Source organism: Gadus macrocephalus, chromosome 7 (assembly GCF_031168955.1).
Source record: "Gadus macrocephalus chromosome 7, ASM3116895v1".
Classification (NCBI taxonomy): domain Eukaryota; kingdom Metazoa; phylum Chordata; class Actinopteri; order Gadiformes; family Gadidae; genus Gadus; species Gadus macrocephalus.
Genome location: NC_082388.1, coordinates 9,302,259 through 9,322,258, shown reverse-complemented (window position 1 = coordinate 9,322,258; position 20,000 = coordinate 9,302,259). Strand labels below are relative to the sequence as shown.

At 43.0% G+C, this 20,000-nt stretch overlaps 1 protein-coding gene and 1 long non-coding RNA gene across 2 annotated transcripts in view; both read left to right on the top strand.

The window, feature by feature from the left end:
- The window catches only part of gabra6b (gamma-aminobutyric acid type A receptor subunit alpha6b), a 104,743-nt gene that overhangs the window by 72,032 nt on the left and 12,711 nt on the right, over positions 1-20,000 (top strand).
- On the top strand, positions 9,574-18,238 carry LOC132461362 (uncharacterized). Its single transcript, XR_009526605.1, has 2 exons — positions 9,574-10,522; positions 17,847-18,238. It is a non-coding gene; the product is annotated as an uncharacterized LOC132461362 (long non-coding RNA).

The following is a 20,000-nucleotide window of genomic DNA, read 5'->3' as shown; positions in this document are numbered from 1 at the left end:
CTAGAGCGAGGCGGTACTAAAAAAAAGCAGCCACTTCAGGTACCAGATACCATGTTTTCGCTGTGGAAACGCCAAAAATGCGAGCTGAGTCGAGTCGAGTCGAGACGAGTCGAGCTAGTACCATGCAGTGGAAAAGCGGCATTAGAGAGACAAACCAGAGACCAAGAGAGGGAGAGAGAGAGAGAGACAAGCCAGAGACCAAGATAGAGGGGGAAAGGGAGAGACAAGCCAGAGATCTAGAGAGAAAGAGAGAGAGACAAGGCAGAGTTCAAGACATGGGGAGATGGGGAGACAAGCCAGAGAGGGGAGAGAGAGAGAGAGAGAGAGAGAAAGAGAGAGAGAGAGAGAGAGAGAGAGAGAGAGAGAGAGAGAGAGAGAGAGAGAGAGAGAGAGAGAGAGAGAGGCCAAGAGGGGGAGCGGGAGAGGCAAGACAGATACCAAGAAAGGGGGCGAGAGAGACAAGTAAGAGACCAAGAGAGGGAGAGAGAAAGAGACAATCCCAGAGATCCAGAGAGAGAGAGAGAGAGAGAGAGAGAGAGAGAGAGAGAGGCCAAGAGGGGGAGCGGGAGAGGCAAGACAGATACCAAGAAAGGGGGAGAGAGAGACAAGTAAGAGACCAAGAGAGGGAGAGAGAAAGAGACAATCCCAGAGATCCAGAGAGAGAGAGAGAGAGAGAGAGAGAGAGAGAGAGAGAGAGAGAGAGAGAGAGAGAGAGAGAGAGAGAGAGAGAGAGAAAGAGAAAGAGAGAGAGAGAGGAGGGGGCAGAGATAAGCCAGAAATCCCGAGAGGGGGAGAGAGATACAAGCCGGAGACCAAGAGAGGGGAAGAGAGAGACAAGCCAGAGTTCCAGAGAGGAGGAGAGAGCGGGAGTGGTAGAGTGGGGTTGCAACGTGAAGGAAAATCCAATTGTTCCTTTTTGGACTTTATCCAGAAAAGGCATTAGAAGCGTACTTAACTGAGTCTATTAGTCTCCCCAGGACGTGGGCTCCCCTTTCCGCCCCAAACCGAATCACGCGTCCAGGTAATTGTTCTCACCATAGAAAAAAAGATGCCTATATTATCGCTCCTGCCCTCTTACCCCTGCTTTCACCCCCCACCCCCACCCCATCCGGCGGCTAGCAGATGGGAGATAGGTGAGCCCAGAGGCTTGGGTGTCTCGGATCAATTATAAGATAATAGGGACAACAGAGGTGTGAGGAAAGCGCAGCCAAGTTCAAACACTCCGATCAGTGCCTGCGTCAAAAGGATGAATTTAGCCGACATGTACGCCGTAAAATCAATTGAGCCGTATCCAATTAAGAGGAATTCAAAGGAATGCAGTATTTTAGCATCCAGATATGAAGGTCCGAGTCCACCGCGTTCATATCCCATGACGACTCCTGCTCTTACTCTGAACCCTAACATGTTTGTTTCAACCCTGCCAACACTTCCATTACTTCAGCAGCAATCACTTACGTCGGATGTCTCTTTGCTTAAATTACAGTGTGATGTGTTTAGGAGCACTGAAGCACTTTGCACTCAGTGTGATAGACTGAAGCGAATCACTATTTCAGTCATTTAATGTGTAGGTTTGAAAGATAAACCTAGACCTTGATAACACACTGCTGGTGTGGAGAAATGCAATAGGGTGAACGTGACCAATTGATAAAAACAGTGCAGCGATCTTACTCTGGGATTTTACAAATGTCCAGAAAAGATGCCGAAACAATGAGGCTTCCGGTGCTGTCCCCTCATGCTCAATTCATCATTGCCGAACCAGGACTGACACACTGTTATGGTGGCTTGCTTTGAGGGGAGACGTCAGACACGGCCTGGGTGATCTGACAGTCCCTGGCCAGGGGCTTTCGGTCTGACAGTTACTGGCAACAGCCTCACCATGACGCTGGTGGCTGGTGCGCCGCTAAGCCGCAAGGTACCAGTCATAGGGCCCTCCACTTTGCCATCTGGAGAGTTTGACCCACTCCAGATGGCTCCACCGGACAGACGTACCCACTGCCTGATTATTTACAATTTTGTCTTCTGATTGTATGCATATATTGTGTGTTGTGTGCATACACAAAATGAAGTGTATGAAGGGGCTCACGAATATAGATCAGCAATTTGCAATTAGCCCAAAATAGAGTCAGACCACGCATGGGTTCATTTGCACCAGACACGTTGAGTAAAATGACAATTCAATTGTTTAAACGTGTTCCTATACAAAATATACAATGCTGTGTGCATCGTTGACAACCTTACAAGACAAAAGTGATTGCTAAGATAATCAATTTGGGGACATAAAAGTCCTAAGATTTCATCGTCTATCAAAAGCTTTTTTATAATATCTATAGTCTTTTGATGTGTCTTCTTACCATTACCACCAGAAATGTGGCACTTGCAAGTGATTATCACAGTACTAGTCTGAGCCTTTGTCTGAGTTGTTGGTCACTTGCTATGCTGCTGCTATAAATGTTCATTATAATTGCAAGGGGGGACATGCAAAATTGTCCTAGTTCAGGATTTATTTAATTTGGGGTTATCCTTGATTATGGCGTTGGGCTGTGTGTGTGTGTGTGTGAGGTAGAATCCGAGACTCAAATTATTTTTGTCAATGTAATTTGTTGAAATGGCTGTCTGTAAATAATGAATGTCCCAAATAACAATAAATGGAAGAAATACAAGAAAATAATCAAGAAATCAAGAGTCAATCTCTGTATCGCTATCAACTCTCAAGCTCTGTATTCTTCCTCCAAAGAAGCCTGGATAAGCCTAAGGGCCCAGGCACCCCTGGTCTTAGTGTTTCAAACACAGCCAGCATAATTCATATATTCAAAATGCATTTCTATTTACTAGCCTAGTCTGATTTCCATGTTCGTTGTGAATCCATGAAACTCTTTAGGTTCAATATTTTCTGATTTGTTCGTAGCTTTATGCTACGAATTCAAAGGTTGTTTTGGTCTATACTGGCTTCTTTTTAATGTGCCCAATCATTACATTTGACCTAAATTAATAGGGAGGACCTTGGCCCACTGTAAATAAAAAGAGATGTCAAGCAAATGAACATCTCTTTTCTGATGCAAACTGCAAACTGTATTCTGATTTCCCACTGCTCAATTGGTTGTTCACAAATTGAAACAGATGGCTCACAGCCAATGTACACTTACATGTTCTGCAAAAGGTCTAGGTTTACAACCTGCAAGCCCTCAAAAAATTAAGTCATTTATATGCAGTTAGCTTTTGGAATATGTGTGTGGGTTGATTCCTAAATATACTTCCTTTCTCAGTTTTTTGTCAACAATCATAGATTTTAAATCTAAAGCATTTCCATGTATCCTTTTACTGAGAGAACCATTGCTCTGAACATGACATTGGAAAAGCACCCAAAATACTTAAAAATTCAGAGATGAAGCATAGCAGAGTCAATCGCAGAGACATTACAAATATTGCTTTTCTTCAGTTCGTTTGTTATTATCTAATCTATTTTACGTGGAATACTTTCTATAGAATTTCCGCATGCAATCCATGGAAACCGAAAACACACACTATATCATGACAGTTTTGGTTGTTTACTGAGCGGAGTCTATTTGTGCAGATATTGATGTCTTTGTTCTTTGGTACAAGTACCACAATATATGCTTTGCATCTTCCATGCTGTCCATATGTTTGATATTTTTTTTACACATTAACAAATGAGTTCATTAGAAAGTATATATTGCTGGTGATTAAGCGTCGGCTGCTTGTATCAGGAAGAAAGAGGTCTGTGTCCCAACGCGTCAATCTGCTGCAGCCGGTCCAAGTCAGAGCCTCTGGCTACCATTATATAACCTCTTTTACTGTGATCAAAAAGAGCCCTTAACATCCCTGGCACGAGAACTCATCTCCATGCTGTTGTTCTAATGACTCCATTGACATGGTCTGTGTCTGATATTGAGTCCAGAGGAAAGCAGCCCTGATTGGGGAGAAAAAACAGCTGAAGCGCATTATCCTCCTCCTGTTTGGTGCTTTGAATATCATTAAAAGTGGAATTTGGAAGGCAAGCTTATGACTGATGGTAGATGGATTGGTAAAGGTCCCCCTGGGCATGAAACATTCAGAGTAGTGTGTGGCCAGGGGATCCTGCCAATACCTCCGCTGTCTGTCGCCGCCACTGGCAGAGAAGCACCCTACTTGGTCATCTGTCAGAAAGATGAACAGTTGTGACCATCAATTTGTGTTAGAACTTCAGTTCTGCTAGGAGTGGCTCACATGGTTTCACCTAGAATTCAAAACTCGAGTTTAGATGGGCCAAGCTGTAACCTCAAAACTTGTCTTGTCAACATATTAATGATAATTATATGAATAGCAATAATGATACTACTTATAATACACAAACACAAATACACCCACACACCCAGACACCAACACACACATACACACACACACACACACACACACACACACACACACACACACACACACACACACACACACACACACACACACACACACACACACACACACACACACACACACACACACACACACAGAGACACCCACACATACAGACACCCACACACACAGACCACACACACACACACACACACACACACACACACACACACACACACACACACACACACACACACACACACACACACACACACACACACACACACACACACACACACACACACACACACACACACACAAAAAGGAAGAAAGAAACCTCTCGAGCCAGACATTATGGGTCCAAGAGGCAATCATTTTAAAATAAAGCATGCACTCCAAGTTTCCGACTTTTATATCCAACAGGGAGGTGGTGCTGATCGTTTAACTATTATTTTTCCAACCAACCTTGTCAGTCAACTTTGCCCATGTACTAAACTCATAGAACATTACTTACATAATCATATCCTTACGGGAGACGTAGCAGGGACTAATGTACAGCTGCTGATTAACCCGCAGCACCTCTGTACTTCTGTCTGATAAAGCTTGTAAATTAACTTTCAGAATCCATGATGGGGCCAACATATAGTGATCTGAAAAATGGCAAAATTTAAGATGGTAAAGACATTTCAAGAAAGTGTGCAGATTCCATCTGATTGCATTCTATGGTGCAACAGTGTAATGAGCATTGTTGGAAGCCGGACACATCATTTGAAGAAAATGGTGCTAAATGAAATCATTGATGTGTGGAGGGAAGCTGGCCTTCAGTAAATAGGAGCCTTTCGTCTCTACGGGTGGGCAGGCATTAGCAATGCGTCAGGTGATCACATCCTCTGACGGCAGGTGTTCTGGAGTGATAAAAAGCTAAAGATTGTTGATGGGAAAATAAGATCATGAATCCCAAAGCAGTTCTGTGTTCATTATGTGTGTGTGTGTGTGTGTGTGTGTGTGTGTGTGTGTGTGTGTGTGTGTGTGTGTGTGTGTGTGTGTGTGTGTGTGTGTGTGTGTGTGTGTGTGTGTGTGTGTGTGTGTGTTTGTGTGTATGTGTGGTTGAGTTCCTTTGCGTGTTTGTGATAATGAGTGTGTATATATTTGCATGTGTGTGTGTATTTGTGCATGTCTGTCTGCCTGTCTATCTGAGTATGCTGTGTTTGTGTTAGAGTCTTTGCGTGAGTGAAGGGGTTTGTGTAAAGGAGTGGGCATTGATCTTTATTTTTTCAAAGACTGGAAAAATAATCACTGTGATTATTTCTGTGTTTTCTCAGAGAATCTACACACACAAGAAGCACACGTCTCTATCCTCACTTATATGGGCTAGACCGGAGAACTTGCAGAATACACTCACCATGTACCAATCTCCTTTTCTCTGAGAAACCCCATTGTAGCAGTGCGGGTTTGGAATGCTATTCAACAAAGGCAACAGTCTGTTTAGTTACGTCTGCATCAGGGAATTCATTTACCATTGTGCCTTGCTTGCAATGAAGTCATAGGTAATGCTCCATCCCTTTTGAGCAGAACAGGACACATTCTGAGGAGTAAAACTGGAACCAGCAACTGTCTGTGCTCCAGCTATGGGGAGGAGAGATTATACCTGCTTAACGCTAAGCAGGGTAAACGCAATGTGAGAAAGGCAATGAAATCAGCCAAACACATTTAATCACAGTTGAGAGGTTATTCGCTGGCAGGCGTTGCAATGACTCTCACACCAGGAGAACAATGGGCCAGAATGGACTGTGAACCAAGGGTGAATCCGGAGGACGACCGGGATGGTATCACAGAGACACACAAGTACTGCCTCATTCTCTCCATGGTAAGAACAGTCATTATGAGACTACCATACATATCAAGTCAAAAATAGGAATGCAACATTTTTGCTGACGGAGGTGAATTAGTGGAGAGGTAAATTAATAATTGGTAGTAGGTGCAAGTATAGTGTCAGATTTCTAAAATGGGAAAAAAACCCTAAAAAATGCAGTGTCTTTATTGATGAATGCTCGGGCTGGATGGCCTGAGGGGCACTTTAATAAAATATCTGATCCAGTCTAGTGGCTTTTTGCACATTGGCTTGCTAAAACATTTCAGACCTGTCAAAAATGCTCAAAGTGCTTTCTTGTGTTGTCTCCGTTGGTGGGCACCTTTCCCACGGTGATTGTTGAAAAGTTGAGCTGTGGGCATGTTCTCTGTACATCTTATATGCTTCTGGGACTACAGGCATTTCTTTGGCCTTCAATCTCTCATTGCAGCGTATTAGAATCCCAACTAGCTGACCTGGTGCAGCAGTCGGCTCTCCCAGCGGATTGTTATGCACATGAATGAGTTGCATCTTTCAATTGGAGCGGCACAGCATATGTGTATGTTGTGAAGGCAGAACTCTGTGTGTAACAGAACAGCTGCGTCTTAATGATGTCATCATGGAGATGCCACCTTTACCAGTGGACAACACAGTTATTAGGCAGCATCCGTTTGCCTGGAAGACATCTGCAAATTATACAGCGAACCTTTAAATGGATCATTATTATGGTTGTAAGAAATAAAGTCACCGCGATGACATTTGGAATAAAAAAAAAGTAAACGTTGATTCATTATGACAGCCCGACATTTAATATCCTCCTGTACATATGGTTGAGGCCCAACGTATGGTCGGTATACTGGTTGATTGAGGTGATGATGGCATGCCTACTCAAATCACCAGGGTGAAAGGCTGAACGGGTGGTGCAGCGTTGAACGTCTCCCACAGGGTGCGCTAGGTTTGTGGCCAGCGGTGCCAATATATTCCCACAGAAGTTAGCGTTGAGCCCAACTTACGTAGACGCTATACTGGGTATAGTGGCGTTGACAATTTTAACTTCTGTAATTGGAATCTATGCATGCATCACTGATGGTTTCATTTTAATTAGTTTCCCTTTGAACACTCAATGGCTAATATGTTGGTGTACTATGGTGTCGCCTGCTAAAGCGCTGTATACATGCAGTTCATTTATCATTTACTATAGCATTGAATCAAAGTATCCGTTAAGAACTTCACAACTATGTATCATCTGCAGTTGGAGTTATTTTTTTATCATTCAAGGACCCCAATTACACCAGGTGTGGTGCCGATGAGTCATTAAAAGCCCTCTATGACATCACTAGTGGGAGTGTCATTTCAAATGGAGAAGAATATAAAGACACGCCATAGTTATGGATTAGTTGAGGGATGGTTCAGTTAAGGTATTACGTTAGAGTTGGTTAAGTTAGGGTATAAGGTTAGAGGTGGTTAAGTTAAGGCATTAGGTTACAGTTGGTAAGGTTAAGGTAGTAGGTTGGAGATGCTTAAGTCTAGGTATTAGGTTAGAGATTGTGAAGCAAAGGAACTAGGTTGGTAAAGTACAGGTATTAGTCTGGTCAGCTGACAAGCAGGCAACTTGTCAGCTTTGTCCGGGTAATTACTACAGATCAACTCCATCAATCAGCCCCTTTTGACAGACACTTGGATACACCCACTTTGTGATGCCACGAAGGGATGGATTTTGAAATGCATTGTAATGGTTCATCAACATTAGAGCTACTACAGTGCTGTTTCTTTTAGCCCATGGAAATACACACGCCTTAAATGTCGACACAATCTTGATCGAATAAATAACGACAAGATACTTTTGGTTGGTTGATGTTCTCTCCTTGATATTTTAATTGGTATGGAACCACAAGTCAAATTTGGAGCTCTGTGTTCAGCTATCTTAAAACATCAGAACTGATCTAATGTGATGCCTTTTGCTCATTACCTAAGGAATTATTATGTGGAAATATTTGACCTTGTACCTGAGTGTAATTCCTTACTTGAAATCCAAGAAATGTCTTTTTACAATCAACTGTCTGTTGATTGTGTCTCTATTTTAGATACTGTCATGCGCCCCCTTTAAATTGCCCCTCGGCAACGAATAAAGTGATTTGAATTTAAGTTAATTAATTGTGTGTAAATTGTGCGTTTGTATGCATGAAACATACATGTATTGTCTGTTTTATGCTGCCATCTTGGAAAAGTCTCTCTTAAAAAAGAGATTCAAATCTCAATTAGACTTTTACCTTGTTAAATAAAAATAAAGAATCTTCTTGGATTCGGTATTCTGACTCTTCAGTGGTAAAGCATTGTTTCATGACCTGGTCGGGGGAATTAATGGAAGTCCTGGTAAAACACGTCTCAAATTAGCAAGGTACCACTATCTCCATGTTGTTTTATTATAGTCTTTTATCAAACTGATTGTTGTTGAACTTGTTTACATTAGCACCTTTTACTTTGTTTTCAAATGTTGTGAGTAAAATGCTTGGTCAGTGTCCTTTGTCTTCACTCTCGCTCGCTACTCTGCAAGGGAGCTGTCGTCAAGATAAGAACTGAAACATTTTAATTTACTTTACCCATAGATGTGTTCTCACCCTCGTCCTCTCTCTACCTCCCTCTCTCCCTCTTGATCTTTTCGCTGTCTCGTTGTTAGCATGATAAATGTTCTCCCATTGAGTTATATTATTTGATTTGTGTGCGAAAATAAATCAAAAGTGACGTGCATTATCGTTATGAAGAGCCACCCAGGAAACGCTTTATTATTGCATGAGTAATTTTCCTGTGTGACAAAATAGAAGCCATTGCCTTCCTCCAGCTGGTGGCACCCAGAGGAGGGAGGCCATAGAATGAATGGTCCCAGTGGAGGGGACATCTTTCTAGTGACAGATGCCATATGAAGTGGAATCATGACAAACTATTTAAAAAAGCATACAGACTACTGAAATGATTTTAGATGATGCAATGGATGCATTGATTATTTAAGTCTGATCAATGTGTGTGTGTGTGTGTGTGTGTGTGTGTGTGTGTGTGTGTGTGTGTGTGTGTGTGTGTGCGCGTGCGTGCGTGCGTGCGTGTGTGCGTGTGTGTGTGTGCGTGCGTGTGTGCGTGCGTGTGCTCATGCGCTATGAGAAGAGGGAGAAAGTATTTTTTTTCTTGCTGGATTTCAGATTATAAACACGTATATTTTTTTCCGCATAGATTCCTCAAGGACTCCTTGAAAAAACTTTGGGCGTATCACAGAAGGCACATTTGCATACTTATGTAACATCTAGAAATTGTGTCACTCACAACAACAGCCCTAGAGGTGTAGTAGAATAAAAAGCAATGTTATATGTAAACTGGTTCGTATCCAGGCAATCCGCAGTCTTTTAAGCTGGTTAGATATTGCGTTAAATAAAATCATTTGGTCTTATCTCCGGCTCATTTAAAAGAACTGTATTGGCTGCGCTCTGTGTCGCACCTTCTCTAAGAGGCGCTGTCCGTGGTGCTGGACTCTACGTCACCGCTGACGTCATTCGGTAGAAACCACCCGAAACGGAACAGGGATTGATGACAGCAGGGGTGACAACATGATAGTTTAAAATGATAAAAACGTCTCGTGATTGATCTTTCTTCCCATTTGTGTTTTTTTTTTTTTAATGAACAGCCACTTCATTTATAACGCTTTTTTTTTTTTTTTACTTTTTTTTTTTTAATGCCATACGCTACCCATGCCTACAGCAGCATGCACGTCGAGGCTATTAAAATAAAATAAAAGAAAGGTGGATGTAAAACGTTGTTATTTGAGCAGCGCTACATTGTATCGCCGTGTATAGCGGGTAGCTGCTGTCTGGTTCCCGCTCCGCCCTGAGACTGAGAGAGGACGCATGTGCTGATCCGCTGCGGCGACGCGCTCACTCAGCTCCTCTAATCTGCATTCATACCCGGGCTCCGAGGCTGGGATACCACACCACAGCCTGTTCATGGGCTTCGATAGCAGGATCGGTTTTAAGGCCTACTAGGTTTTTTTGCCTTGTTAATTGTTAAAAAAAAGAAGAAAATAACTCGGAATAGGAGCGATAGCCTCGACTCGTCTGGTTCAGCTGCAGCCTCGGCTCCTGCGCCTCCTTCGTCATGTTTCGCAGGGAGACACAGCAGTAGATAGTACACCGAGACGTCCGTCCGTAAGCGGAAGAGAAAACCCGAGTGGTTGAAGATGACTCCGTCGTGTTTAGTCTCCAAATGCTTGGCAGCAATGGCGAAGCCTTCCCTCCCTCTGCAGCTCTTCTTCTGGGTGCTGGTGCTCCTCAGTCTTCCTACAAGGTAAGGGGGAAACGCGTCGTGGTCGTCTGATTTCGTCGCCACTGCGTATGTTGTGCCGAGATATGTGGTAGGCCTATATGCTGCATCCATGTGTTATTATAACGATACAAACGGTTGACTGTGTGTTTGTGAAACGTCGCGATCTGCATCGGAGTCCTGATGGAGAGGAGCGGAGACGCGCTGAGACGCGGGGGGTTGGGGAGACGGTCGAGTCATGGAGGCGATATCACATCATCATGTCTTATTGTGATCGTGTAACGAACAAGATCAGTCTTAAAGACGTCTGAGATAAAAACAATTGCAATGCTTTCTGTATGATATGGTTGCTTTAGGCTAGGAAATCCATGCTTCAGAATCACCGGATGGCCTTCCCACCCGGTCTGAATATAATACCATAGACATGGCTACGTGTTGTTATACTCATGTTGGTGATGGTTCCATCAGTCGCCTCATTATGCTTAATGCATTATTATTATCATTATGCGTTTGGTTGCTGATGCCAGACTGAGCTGATGCCAGCATGTTTTTTCTGTGAGGTCTGCAGAGCACCCTCACCCAATGCAAATGTCCTCACTGGGATTGTGTTGCACGGTTTCGTGCCATACTTAAAAGAAAACAAAACAAATGTATAATGACATTCATTACGTTAAACTGAAATGAATAGGCAGACCATCGGATGGTTTAATTATAATGCCTCATCAGCATGGTTAAGGATGGAGATGATAAGTTTCGAGACGTTGTAGGCCTACGTCAGAATAACGTGAGGCACAAGTCCAAGGCCACAGAGTGTTGTGAAAGACGATATCCCATTACAGATTATGTTGATGCATTTCAGTTTGCATTTCAGTTTGCATTGAGGATAATGATGGAAGGAAGCTTAAGGCACTCGATTGGTTTCAGATGGGGCCAGTCGGCGTGTGAACGTCATCGTTGTTGTGATGCACACCAATCCCCTTCTTAAATTGTACTCATAGGTATTAATGCTGGCCTTTTTTGGCAATGAGTTCAAGTTTTCAGTTTGTGGATCCCTTGCATGAAAACAAAAGGTTTTGGCCTAGCCAAACAAAAATAGGGTTTGGCCTAGAGGCCTACAGTAATAATACCAAAGTCATAGTAGTAAAATATATTTGCATAAAATAATCTATTTTGTGAATGATAATATGATTAGAAATGGTATACCGTAACGTGAATGAACCAGTTTGGTTTTTCGTGAAGATTTAAAGTGTGTAATCTGGGGCATGGCACATATAACATATATACATATAGATACACACAGGATGGCATCCTATTCTAGGAGGAACCACTGGTGGAGAAGATGTAAACACCAGATGAACCGTCCATGAGGGGGGTAGGCTTGCAAGTCTCAGACACCACTAGCCGCTGGGACACATGTGGACCTGCAGGAGTCTGAGACATCACTAGCTGCTGGGAAACATGTGGACCTGCAGGAGTCTGAGACATCACTAGCTGCTGGGAAACATGTGGACCTGCAGGAGTCTGAGACATCACTAGCTAGTTGGACACATGTGGCCACAGTCTTGTAATGCCAGCAGAATCCAGAGAATTCCCTTACAATTAGGAAATGATTAACCTATACACGGGAACAGAAAATGATTGTAATTTGGCATTTTGAAGACTCACACAGGTTATAATAGATAACCACATTTTAGCTGCAATTACCTTGGTAGGGATCATTTTTCTCTCAAAATCTATAATTAAATGCTTCGTTCTCTCTTTACGACATTTGTCAAAGCTTAAATTCACAGATAAACAAAATCACCATTTAATATTGGTTTTATGCTTTGTGTTTTGACCTTACGAATTTTCGGCCTGGAAAAGTAAAGTTACACATTTTCACCATTCCATTTCACCATTCTGAAGTTAACTCTTGTCCGGTGTCGGTACATAAATCGCCACCAGTTGCTGGAAGCTGGGGGCCCTTTCTTTAGTGCTTCACATCAAAATCATTCATCACTGAATAGTTAGCGGGGTTTTTAGGTTGCTCTATCGGCAAACAGACGCTAAGTCATATCTGTAATAACATTGAAATTACCCACATTTCAATGTACATAGATAGGAGAACGTCATTTTGTTATTTTCTGTTCATGTTTATGAATGTCATTACTTCAGGGCTGAAGAATAATAAAATACACCAACAAAAAAACGGATAGATAGTTCGCAGGTAGATAGGTTAATAGCGAGGTTGTTATTACAATACCATAATTTGTTAGATCCTGAGGTATCTGACCTTAGGGGTGTGTAAATGTCATTATATTGTTCTTCCAGTTTGGTACATGTTACAGCAATGCGAGCAGTGATACTAAAGCCTCTCTTTTTTTGTAGGCCTTACTCTGGGTATATGTTAGGTTTCCTTAATCTAGAGAGCGTGCATGAGTTTCCTTCTGTATAGTGGATCAGGCGCTTTAAGAGGTGTGGACAGAAGAGAACGAGTGATGTTAAAGTCACTCCTTCAACCGTCCTCCTGTTGTTCCTCAATCCTCTAAAAGACATCAGCCACCCTACTACCAGCCGACCAAGGGATCATTGCCAACCACCAGGGATTACTATTGAATTATTTTGTGATTGGTATCCGTGTCTGTGGAACTCGTAGTACCAACTGCAGCATTTCCATCCCTCCTCAAAATATGTCTTGATGTGACCTTCAGATAACTTCTCTTGTGTTAAATCTCCCAATCTCACTTGTAAATACTGTTAAAATCGAGATGTGTGTTTCTGTCCAATGTCTGTTTATTTACGTGAGCTTATTAAGCTTCATCGTATTGTGCACGGACACTGTAAGACAAATAAGATAATTGTAAAGATACTTCTGTGTCCCTGCCGGTGTTTGTTAAATATCAACCTGCATTGTCGTCGAGGCTCGCTGGTCGTTTGACACGTTGCTGACATCGTCTGTTTGCTATTGGCTGTCAACACCGGGCCTGTTTCACACCGCGGCAGCAGACGGGTTCATTAGGTACTGTTTGTTCATTATCCCCAATTAAAGACGTGCGTAGAGGACGGCTCGCGGGGGAGCCAGTGGGGTTGATGATGCTAGATAAACACTGGTTTCGGTCGTTGATGCGGCTCTGAATTAGCTTCCCTATTACGACACGAAGCAGACTCAGAGGACATGGTAACCTGGATGCAATCAAAATATGTTGATGTCGAACTGAAACATGGTGTCCCATGGCCATGTGTTATTTCAATAAACGTGACTTATTTTGGGTCAGTGTTTTGGTGTTTGGTGGAGAGGGAACGCACACAAAGCATATTTCTTTGAAGCATGAGGTCCCTGCTATCAGGGCATCGTGAACTTCCGACTACTCTCTCGGTGCGTAGCGGATTAATGTTGTTGTCACTTGACCTGGAAAACTGGGAAATGCAAGCCACCACATACAAACAGAATTACACTCACATGCACACACACACACACACACACACACACACACACACACACACACACACACACACACACACACACACACACACACACAATTACATTCACACGCACGCACACACACACACGCATACAAACAGACTTGCACACACACACACACACACACAGAGACAAACACACGCATACACACACACACATACACACACATGCACACAGTCACACACACACATTACAGAATGGAATGATTCGCCCAATTGGCGAAAACTGATTGTAGACCACAAGGTACCGTATGAGTATGTGAAATTGTACATGTGTGTTGGAGAGATTATCCTTTGATCTCTCCTTCATCTCAAGCACTTTGGTGTTTCCTTATGCGCAGAGAGGTAGCCTGAAATATTAAAATAGAACTTGGATCTGCAACTGTATGGTAACAAGGATTATGTAATTTCTATCTAGCAATCTATCTATCTATCTATCTATCTATCTATCTATCTATCTATCTATCTATCTATCTATCTATCTATCTATCTATCTATCTATCTATCTATCTATCTATCTATCTATCTATCTATCTATCTATCTATCTATCTATCTATCTATCTATCTCTCTCTCTCTCTCTCTCTCTCTCTCTCTCTCTCTCTCTCTCTCTCTCTCTCTCTCTCTCTCTCTCTCTCTCTCTCTCTCTCTCTCTCTCTCTCTCTCTCTCTCTCTCTCTCTCTCTCTCTCTCTCACTCTCTCTCTCTCTCTCTATCAATCTATCTATCTATCTAACCATCATCTATACATCTGTCTATGTATCTTCATGCTTTATCTGTGTGCCTCATCATTGCCTAAGGTGAGGGGGAAAGCAGCATGTATAAGTTTGTTTTCATCATGGTAAATCATAGCGTGCAGGGGTGTGTGAGAGAGATTTTTTATTTACTATTCACGGTAGATTCGGCCCCGTATGCACTATTCTCATGAAATATGCTGGAGATTTAATGCGTAAGACAGTGGTTTTCAGGAGAATATAGATAGCACTTAATAGCACTTAATGCAGTGTTCAGGCGAGTGTGTCCGGTGTGTCCAGAGCACGGTGTTGTGTCCTGGCTCTATGGCGTAAGAGCTCCGAGCAAGGAAGAGCTCTTAGTGCATCCCCACTTCCCCTCCCCTAGCCTCCTTTCTGTTCTTCAACTTACCCATGGAAACCATACTTCTCTGAATATATTTATGTAACTCTAAAGCACTCGTGAATGCCCATATACGGTCTTTGCCCGGTGCCCGCGGCAACATCTAGTACCAACACATTGACATACTATCGCTAGCTCGCTGGTAGCCGATTTCCGTAGCACGACTAAATGGTGAGAGAAACAGAAAACAGCACAATAAATCACTGTAAAAACATACACAGAAAGCAAAAAACACATTATTTTATGAGCATTGAGACACGTGAAGATGACGATGTGAAAAGCCTTTTCGTAAATAATTAGTTCTTAACGTCGGCAGAGCCGTGATGACATAAGGTGAAGTGCTCTCGATCTTGAAGTCCTACAGAAGGCTCAGGTTCAAGGTTGACGCTCCTCTCCTCTCTGTCTCTCTGATCAGAGGCCACCGCTCGTTCTAACAAGTGATCCTGAACGGGATATGTTTGAGAATATGACCAAATATTTTATTGTGTGCCCTGCCTTGGCGGAAATATGCTCACTCATAGACCTTGGCAGTCAGATTCAATGTTGTTCATTCCAAGAAGTCGTGGTTTGCATGGTTTAGTTCTTCAGCTGGTCTGATATCTTTAGAGAGCATAGTTCAGTGAAATTAAAAGAGAAGAATAAAAACTGAACAAATTAGTAAAAAATACAAAACTTAAATTGGCAAACGTAAAATAACAACTCCCACGGTGCAGTTCAATTCTACCCTCGCATGTACGCCGTGGGGAACCAAGACAGTCGAGGCTAGTGGTTTCTACAAAGGTTTTTACTTTATAGTCAATTGTGCACACAAAAATAGCAAGTCGCGTTGTTTTGTAGCGGACTGTAACAAAAGCGCTTTCAGTGTCCTCTGACCATTTCATAAAGCGTTCCCGAGTCATACAGTCGCTGTTGGCACGACGACTGGTGTTTGCTGTTGCAACCTTGCAAACAGCATTGTTCTGCTGTCTTTTGATCGATCTCAGTTCAACGATTCCCATAGGAAGTGTTGTACATAGATATCATGTCAAGTTTTGATATAGTGTATGGATTCTCAACATATGAGGAATTTGCCTTTATTGGTTGTATAAGTAAAATAATAAAGCAATCACTTCCCTTGTCACCGATTATGAACCTACGTGAGGGCGCAATAACTCATAGAAGCATCTTTAATAGGGGTTCACCACGGGGGAATCGGAGTGGAAGCACACTGCCCAGGTTGATGGGAAGTTAGTCGCATAACGTCTCATGATGGCAGCAATTTATAGCTTTTGTGTCTTTCTGACATGCTAGCTAATGGTAAGGTACAGCTGTTCCGCTAGCAATTCTGCCATGCATCCATTTCATGGCAAGCTTTACAGAAATAATCAGAGCATAAAGTTTACCCCTTTGCATAAATGTACATTTAATACCCTGCTTTGTGTTGTTTTTTCTAACATTAGAAACATTTTCTATGTTATATGTTTCCAATATAATAGGTTTGTTATTTTTCCATTGAATTTCTTATTTTCCCAAGGACTATTCATTCATATTATGTTTTTGCTGATGAACTCCAACACAACTTTTTCAGAGAACGATTAATTTGAAAATAATTCTGGATATTCTTCATGCAGGTTCACCCAGCTATAGTTTAAGAACTGGGGGGGCGCTTTTGACAAATGGGTGCATTTTAAATTGGCTTTAAATTGACTGCGATAAAATGCGGTTGTTTGGGTCAACAAAAAGATGACCACGTTATGCCTGAGAGCCCGTTAAATTTTTTTTTTTTCAATGTTCGTCTCAATGTCCATCTGAACTGTTATCAAAGAAAGGAAGAAGTTGACAAAAACCTCCTCTTCTTTTACTTCTGTCGTGGATGGTGTGCCTGTGACAGCTGCATTGACCGCCTCATCTGTCCGAACTTCATAGGTGGGGCGGGGCTCGTGTAAAACGATCCAATGCTTCGTCCGCTTGAGTGTTTCGTCCAGATTACGTTCTGTTCCTATCTGCTCTGCCAGAAATGCTTCCATCCTTCAGTTGAGCGTTTTATAGGAAATGTTGTCGTAGTTTAAATGTAGTTTCCAGGGCTTTTTGTAATTCCATTCCACGATTCAAGTTCATCATAAATGTGACTTTAAATGTTTTACAGAAATCTCTCCAGACATGCAAGGGATCAAATCTGTGAAAAAATCGACAACTACATGTTCAATTGTATTTACACTCCTGTTGTGCATGCCAAAAGATTATGTATTGACTTTGCGATGCTTTAAATAACATAAAGGCTATGTGAATTCATGTATAATTCACCAAACACAACCTAAAACATGACAGTATGACTGTATGATTTATTTTTTACAGTGCTCATTTAGCTAATTCAGTAAAAATCACTAATCACAAAATCACGTGATGCGTGCAACATTTTGGTTGCATCACATTTAATCATGAAGGTTTCCTAATGCTGCAATCGTATTTTAAAGGTGCTGTAGGTACGATTTGAAAGTTTTAAAACCAGAGAGCGGAAATGAGCAGAAGATCAAGATTTAGTGAATAAGCAACCAAAAAAAAACGTCCCTACCCTGTGCCCCTTCCCCACTTCCTCTTCCGTTGAGCAATGCATTCACCACATTGTCTCCGACTGACAGATGGCGATCCGTCGTCGGTCACTAATTACCCTCAGATACTGGCTCTTAAGTCGTTCCTACACGTGCACTTTTAATCCCGAAGACATCCCCAATCCCCACGGTCACATGGTATTAAAACGTGGCTTTGCTCTCCTTCCAGTTCGATCCAGACGGACGAGGACGACGAGGTGGCCAACAAGACGTGGGTGCTGACTCCCAAAGTGTACGAGAGCGACGTCACACACATCCTCAACAGCCTGCTGTATGGCTACGACAACAAGCTGCGCCCCGACATCGGAGGTGGGCGGAAACTCCGACACGGAGCACTCTGCTTAGTCATGGGGTCGGAAGGCATATACGTGTGTGTGCACACACACACACGCACACACACACACACACCAGCATGCAAACACACACACCCACACACACAAACATGCACACACACACACACACACACACACACACACACACACACACACACACACACACACACACACACACACACACACACACACACACACACACACACACAAACACACACACACAAGAAAAGTCAACCTCTCAATTTGAAAAAAGGATAGAGTTTGAAGAATTGTCAGAATTAGAATAAACAGATGGGTGGTGGATCCAACCTCTGCCCGGCTGTTTTCAGGCAACAATGTTGTACCCATTCACAATACATTATTAGTATCAACAAATCTATTAGTATTGCATTCTCGCTGTCAAAATAGAGCATAATTATCATTTTCTTTGCAATGAAGGACATTTAGATATACTGAAGTATATTGGAATTAGTAATGCATATGCATGGGTTCTGGACAACAATGTAATAAGTAGAATAGTTTCATAGTTAGTGAAATAGAATTGTCGTATATTTGGAACGTGTGTGCGTTTGTCTGATAGCCACCGACATCCTGTGCGTACTGCGAATTCCGGCGTTCTCAGACAAAGTTTCTGTGAAGGTTTCAAATCAACCCTGGGGAGAATGACAAGTGTAGGAACACACTTTCTGAATGCCCCATCTTTCCACTTTGGAACATAGGAATCCGTTTCTCTTCCCTTCATCGGACGATTCGTCAATTCAAGGCAAACGGCGCTATGCATCATTAAGTAGAGCACCAGTCCATTCCATGATACACAACACCGTTTAAGAGTTGAACTTCACCGTTAAGAATTTTTTTTGTTCCGTCAAATGAGTCAAGTCATGCTTTGATATTAACCCGCGTTCAAATGACGACGATATCGCTCACATCCAATCTATAAATAATACATAACTCAGTGCACCGTGACGGGTCTGTTTCCATCCGTTCTTTTCCGTCGTTCAAAATGAAGAGGGCTGTTTGCGACGCATCTCGCATCACATGAGCATAAAGCGTGTCTCCGAGCGAGCCCTCAGAAGAAGGCACAAGCTGACAGCCCCCGACGACGCCATCCTGCCTCTACTTCTTCTTCTTCTTCTTCTTCTTCTTCTTCTTCTTCTTCAAACGCGCTATGATCTTGCATTCTCAGTCTCCATGGCACAGCGGCTGCCAAGTGACACACGCCGTTTTAAACTGGCAATCGACTTAGCCATAGCATGACCGACCGACGGACCGCCCGCCCGACGGACCGCCCGCCCGACACCCACCACCACCACGCTGCGACTGAGGTTCCTCCTGCGCGGTAAATCCGGGGGACTTGGCAGAGCGTGCGGCGGTTTCGTCCCTTTGAAGCTCTCCAAAGTTAATTTAATGTCGAACGCCTCGGCGGTCTACGTGCAACGATGAGGCGAATGAGGGAGCGTAGGGAAGAGACGGACGGCAGGAAAGAGTAATATAAGGGAGCGGAGAGATCTATGCGGAGTGTCTCTTTGCTAGTGGGCACTGGGCGGTATAATTAAAATATGCTTTGTTACGTGGCTACGTTGATAGCTCATCCATTAAGAGAATCAGCGGGTTATTATGTTTTGTGGTGCAAGTTATCCTCGTAAGGGACCAGACTGTGAGCAACAGGGACCCGTCTCTTATGAGCATTTGATCTGGACTGAAAGCGTTCAGAATTCAGGTGTCTGGGAAAGACGTGAAGTCCATTTTTGATATGAACCTTCCGCCCTAACCCCCTTTACACAGCGACTGTCTGTCGCCTCCTGTCTCAGGGAGAATCTGAGAGCCATAATGTCCTCCCGTGGAGCCTCCGACAGATACAGACTCCTCAGACTAGTCCCCCCCTTAGATCCGCGCTGCGCTACGGGGTTTTAAAGCGCTGCGGACGCTGATCCCAGAGGCCCTGAGAATTCTGACACGTTTGCGCCTTCTACTTTCTCTTTTCCCTGCTG